The sequence below is a fragment of the Phoca vitulina genome, unplaced genomic scaffold (assembly GCF_004348235.1).
Source record: "Phoca vitulina isolate PV1807 unplaced genomic scaffold, GSC_HSeal_1.0 scaffold7, whole genome shotgun sequence".
NCBI lineage: Eukaryota > Metazoa > Chordata > Mammalia > Carnivora > Phocidae > Phoca > Phoca vitulina.
This window is the reverse complement of record NW_022589710.1, coordinates 58,529,341-58,535,346: the sequence shown is the minus strand read 5'-3', so window position 1 is coordinate 58,535,346 and position 6,006 is coordinate 58,529,341.

The window sequence follows — 6,006 nt, the reverse complement described above, 5'->3', positions numbered from 1 at the left end:
CAGAAACGGAAGTTGCCGAGGGAGGCTACGGAAGCCGATGGGAACCAAATCCCTCCTGCGGGAGTCGCGTTCGAAGGGTTTGTGGCCGTGGGGCAACGTGTAACTTACAAGCAAAATGTGAATCTTGTGAATATCTTACTTAAAAAAAATTTAAATCGGAGTCATTAGGCTATTGTTAACAATTTGGGACAATGACCTAGACGTAAAAAGAACTAAGACGATTGTGAAAATATAAAATATTTAAAACACGCAAAAATCATAACTGAGAACTTCACTTACTGCTCCAAGAACTGGAATGGGATTTGGAACTGTGAAGTTGACATATACTTTTGGATCAACATTTAAGCCATTATTTGGTCTCTGGAATAAACATGATCATCTGAGAGTATTTCCTTGTCTAATGAGTTACCTAGATGTTTTTTTTTTTTTTCCCTTGATGATTTGTGACTTGTGATGATGCCAAATGTTGTCTCAAAATAACTAATCTTGCACCTAGTTGGTAAAGTTGATCCTTTATTACATCCACCAGGACATTAGAAAGAGAGCAAGCATCCCCTTGGCCTCTGGAAACTTCCATAACAGGTGCTCAAAATGCTGCATGTTGCTGAACTGGAGAGACGAATTTTTTTTTGTTTTTTGTTGTTTCTCCTGCTCCTAATCAATTTAGGGATTTTAGTTGTGAAATGCGAAAAATATTTCACTAATTAACACACAATAGGTACAAAATATAGGAAATTACTCTTTTTCATCATCATTAAAATACCGTAATAGAGAGTCTTGACACAGTTGAACTCCACTAGCAAATGTGGCATCTACATGATACATGAAACGGTATGATAGGTGCAGGGCAGGAGAACTCTCCCTTCCCGAATGCTGAGAGAAATGCCAGAATTGTATGGAATGTCTAAGCAATCTGTGGGTAACCTGGAGAAGTGTAATTCCTGAGGTGGTGTCACATTCAAGCAAACACAGGCTGATAATACGAAAGAAAAACAAAATTCTGGAGGACCCGCATTGAGAAGGGCCTTAATGCACAGCAAACACGTTCATCTCTTTTCTCCCTATTGCTGACCCTGTCAATATTCTCCACCCCATTGACAGCCAGCTCTGCAACCCCGACTCTTGCAGCTTCCAACCTCCCCAAGCAGCAAGTGCTCCAAACAGTCTTTCCATCCCCTTCCTGCTTCCTCTTAGCTATTCATTATGTAGATAAACTTAACTTCTCTACTTTCCTTAGTTTTAGCTGTGTTTTACCAATTTCTTGGATTTCCCTCAGAAAAGGGGCAGAGGAACTGGCCCAATCAGGGAATATGCTTTTGTCCTAGAAAAAAAGGGTGGGGCTGGGAAGATTGTATGGAATGTCCAAATCCCTCAGAAGATTATGAAGAGTCACATTAGTTACTTTTGTCTTGCTCACATGTAGAAGTAATATTTTTTTGTAATTAGACTAGGCTGTGTTTAGAATATCCAGGAATTTAAACACAATACCGAATTTCACAATGTATATAGCTGCATATGTACTTTTACTTGTGTTTATGTGTGTATTCTCCTCTCTGTATCTCTGTACACACACAAACACACACATGCATTGATGCCCTGCAAATATCCAAAACCAAACTTAGCATCTTCGCCTAGGACCTGTTCAGCCTCACGTATATTTTATCCTGGCTAATGATACCATTCAGAGACCTAAGCCAGAAGCTTCCCCTTTTCCCTCTCCCAGCCCCAGCCAGCTCAGTGATCAAGTCTTGTTGCTCTGACTCTCTCATTCTTCATCATCTCACCTCTCTTTCCATCACTACCTAATTCCTACCTCATCATCCCATCTCACAATTCATTCAGCAAATAATTTCTGAGCACACCATGTGCCAGGCTCTCCTCCAGGGTCTGAGGATACTGCAGTGAACAAAAAAACAGAAATCCCTTTCCTGATGGCTTTTACAATAAACAAGTTAATAAGCATATAGCATGCTATGTGATGATAAATGCTTTAGGGAAAACTAAGTAGGGAGGAAGAATAGAGATTGTGCAGCAGTGGTGGTAGGTGCTTCTGACTTTAAATAGGATGGTATCTGAACAAAGACTCAAGGAATTAGAGAGTAAGCTATTCAGATATCTGAGGGAAAAGCTTTCTATACAGAGGGAACAGCCAGTGCAAAGGCCCTGAGGTGAGAGCTGCTGGGAATGGAGACTAGAGACACCATGTGGTGAAAAACGGAAAAAAAAAGAAAAAAAAAAGAAAAAAGTGAAAAACAGACACCTAACCCCCAACGGAGGGTCAGGGAGGGGTTAGAGTCAAAGCAATGTAACCCTATAGGGAATAGAGCAGCAGATTTGGGCATCAGAACACTTGGGTCTGAATCTGGACTCCATCACTTACTGCAGTGTTGGTTTCCTAGTGCTGCTATAAGAAATGACCACAAATTTAGTGTAGTCTTTTCTGAAAACTCTAGGGAGAATCCATTCTCTTGCCTTTTCTAGCTTCAAGAGGCCACCTACATTCCCTGGCTTGTAGCCCTTTTTCCGTGTTAAAGCCAGCAACATTGGCCCTGCTTCTGTCCTCATGTCTCTCTCTGACTCCACTTCTGCCTCCCTCTTTCACTTTTTAAAAATTAATTTATCTATTGAGAGAGAGAGAACAGGGGTGGGGTGAGGAGGAACAGAGGGAGAGGACAAGCAGACTCCACGCTGAGCCTGTAGCCCAAGGTGGGTCTTGGTCTCAAGACCCTGAGATCATGATCGGAGCTGAAATCAAGAATAGGACGCAGCGTCCTTGAGTGAGCAGGTCTCTGACTCTAGAATCACAGCCTTCAGCATTGAAAGTGGCTCCAAAGTTCTCCAAGTTGGGCACATGTTAAGAGCTCCTGAAGTTTTGTTTGAACAGAGCCGACAGACACATCTCCCTCGACATCATCTGTCTGTGGATGACGATGACATCGATTGAACAAGGGAGGGTTCCCTCATCAATTCTATTCTTATCTGTCGTTTTTATAGATGTTTGGGTTGAGAACTCTTGTTCACACAAATGGGACAGGAAAGAAATTAGTAATGAAAATGTCACTCAAGTCTTCTAAGTCCTTCTGTGTCATATACCAAAAATCACATGATGACCCATTAGCAAAAGCAATTATTAGTGGTAGCTTGTGTTGTCTTTAAAAAAATTTTTTTTTACTAACATATAATGTATTATTTGTTTCAGGGGTACAGGTCTGTGATTCATCAGTCTTACACAATTCACAGCACTCATCATAATACCTACCCTCCCCAATGTCCATCACCCAGCCACCCCATCCCTCCCACTCCCCTAAACTCCAGCAGCCCTCAGTTTGTTTCCTGAGATTAAGAGTCTCTTATGGTTTGTCTCCCTCTCCGGTTTCATCTTGTTTCATTTTTCCCTCCCTTCCCCTATGATCCTCTGTCTTGTTTCTCAAATTCCTCATATCAGTGAGATCATATGATACTTGTCTTTCTCTGATTGACTTATTTCGCTTAGCATAATACCCTCTAGTTCCATCCACGTCATTGCAAATGGCAAGATTTCTTTTTTTTTGATGGCTGCATAATATTCCATTGTATATATATATATATATACCACATCTTCTTTATCCATTCATCTGTTGATGGACATCTAGGCTCTTCCCATAGTTTGGCTATTGTGGACATTGCTGCTATAAACATTGGGGTGCATGTGCCCCTTCGGATCACTGCATTTGTATCTTTGGGGTAAATACCCAGTAGTGCAATTGCTGGGTCATAGGGTAGCTCTATTTTCAACTTTTTGAGGAACCTCCATACTGTTTTCCAGAGTGGCTGCACCAGCTTGCATTCCCACCAATGGTGCCCCTTTCTGCACATCCTTGCCAACATCTGTTGTTTCCTGACTTGTTAATTTTGGCCATTCTGACTGGTGTGAGGTGGTCTCTCATTGAGGTTTGGATTTGTATTTCCCTGATGCCGAGTGATGTTGAGCACTTTTTCATGTGTCTGTTGGCCATTTAGATGTCTTCTTTGCAGAAATGTCTGTTCACGTCTTCTGCCCATTTCTTGATTGGATTATTTGCTCTTTGGGTGTTGAGTTTGATAAGTTCTTTATAGATTTTGGATACTAGCCCTTTATCTGATATGACATTTGCAAATATCTTCTCCCATTCTGTTGGTTGTCTTTTGGTTTTGTTGACTGTTTCCTTTGCTATGCAAAAGCTTTTTATCTTGATGAAGTCCCAGTAGTTCAATTTTGCCCTTGCTTCCCTTGCCTTTGGCGATGTTTCTAGGAAGAAGTTGCTGCGGCTGAGGTCGAAGAGGTGGCTGCCTGTGTTCTCCTCAAGGATTTTGATGGATTCCCATCTCACATTTAGGTCTTTCACCATTTTGAGTCTATTTTTGTGTGTGGTGTAAGGAAATGGTCCAGTTTCATTCTTCTGCATGTGGCTGTCCAATTTTCCCAACACCATTTGTTGAAGAGACTGTCTTTTTTTCCATTGGACATTCTTTCCTGCTTTGTCAAAGATTAGTTGACCATAGAGTTGAGGGTCCATTTCTGGGCTCTCTATTCTGTTCCATTGATCTATGTGTCTGTTTTTGTGCCAGTACCATACTGTCTTGATGATTCCAGCTTTGTAATAGAGCTTGAAGTCCGGAATTGTGATGCCACCAGCTTTGCTTTTCTTTTTCAACATTCCTCTGGCTATTCGGGGTCTTTTCTGGTTCCATACAAATTTTAGGGTTATTTGTTCCATTTCTTTGAAAAAAGTTGATGGTATTTTGATAAGGATTGCATTAAATGTGTAGATTGCTCTAGGTAGCATAGACATTTTCACAATATTTGTTCTTCCAATCCATGAGTATTGAATGTTTTTCCATTTCTTTGTGTCTTCCTCAATTTCTTTCATGAGTACTCTATAGTTTTCTGAGTACAGATTCTTTGCCTCGTTGGTTAGATTTATTCCTAGGTATCTTATGGTTTTGGGTGCAATTGTAAATGGGATCGACTCCTTAATTTCTCTTTCTTCTGTCTTCTTGTTGGTGTATACAAATGCAACAGTTTTTTGTGTGTTGATTTTATATCTTGCCACTTTACTGAATTCCTGTATGAGTTCTAGCAGTTTTGGGGTGGAGTCTTTTGGGTTTTCCACATAAAGTATCATATCATCTGCAAAAAGTAAGAGTTTCACGTCTTCTTTGCCAATTCAGATGCCTTTTATTTCTTTTTGTTGTCTGATTGCTGTGTTTAGGACTTCTAATACTATGTTGAATAGCAGTGGTGACAGTGGACATCCCTGCTGTGTTCTTGACCTTAGGGGAAAAGCTCTCAATTTTTCCCCATTGAGAATGATACTCACTGTGGGTTTTTCATAGATGGCTTTTATGATATTGAGGTATGTACCCTCTATCCCTACACTGTGAAGAGTTTTAATCAAGAAAGGATGCTGTACTTTGTCAAATGCTTTTTCTGCATATATTGAGAGGATCATATGGTTCTTGTTCTTTCTTTTATTAATGTATTGTATCACATTGATTGATTTGCGGCTGTTGAACCAAACTTGCAGCCCAGGAATAAATCCCTCTTGGTCATGGTGAATCATCCTTTTAATGTACTGTTGGACTCTATTGGCTAGTATTTTGGTGAGAATTTTTGCATCCATGTTGATCAGGGATAATGGCCTGTAATTCTCCTTTTTGATGGGGTCTTGTCTGGTTTTGGGATCAAGGTAATGCTGGCCTCATAGAATGAGTTTGGAAGTTTTCCTTCCATTTCTATTTTTTGTAGCAGTTTCAGAATAGGTATTAATTCTTCTTTAAAAATTTGGTAGAATTCCCCTGGGAAGCCATCTGGCCCTGGGCTCTTGTTTGTTGGGAGATTTTTGATTACTGCTTCAATTTCCTCAGCGGTTATGGGTCTGTTCAGGTTTTCTATTTATTCCTGGTTCAGTTTTGGTAGTTTATACGTCTCTAGGAATGCATCCATTTCTTCCAGATTATCTAATTTGCTGGCATATAGTTGCTCAT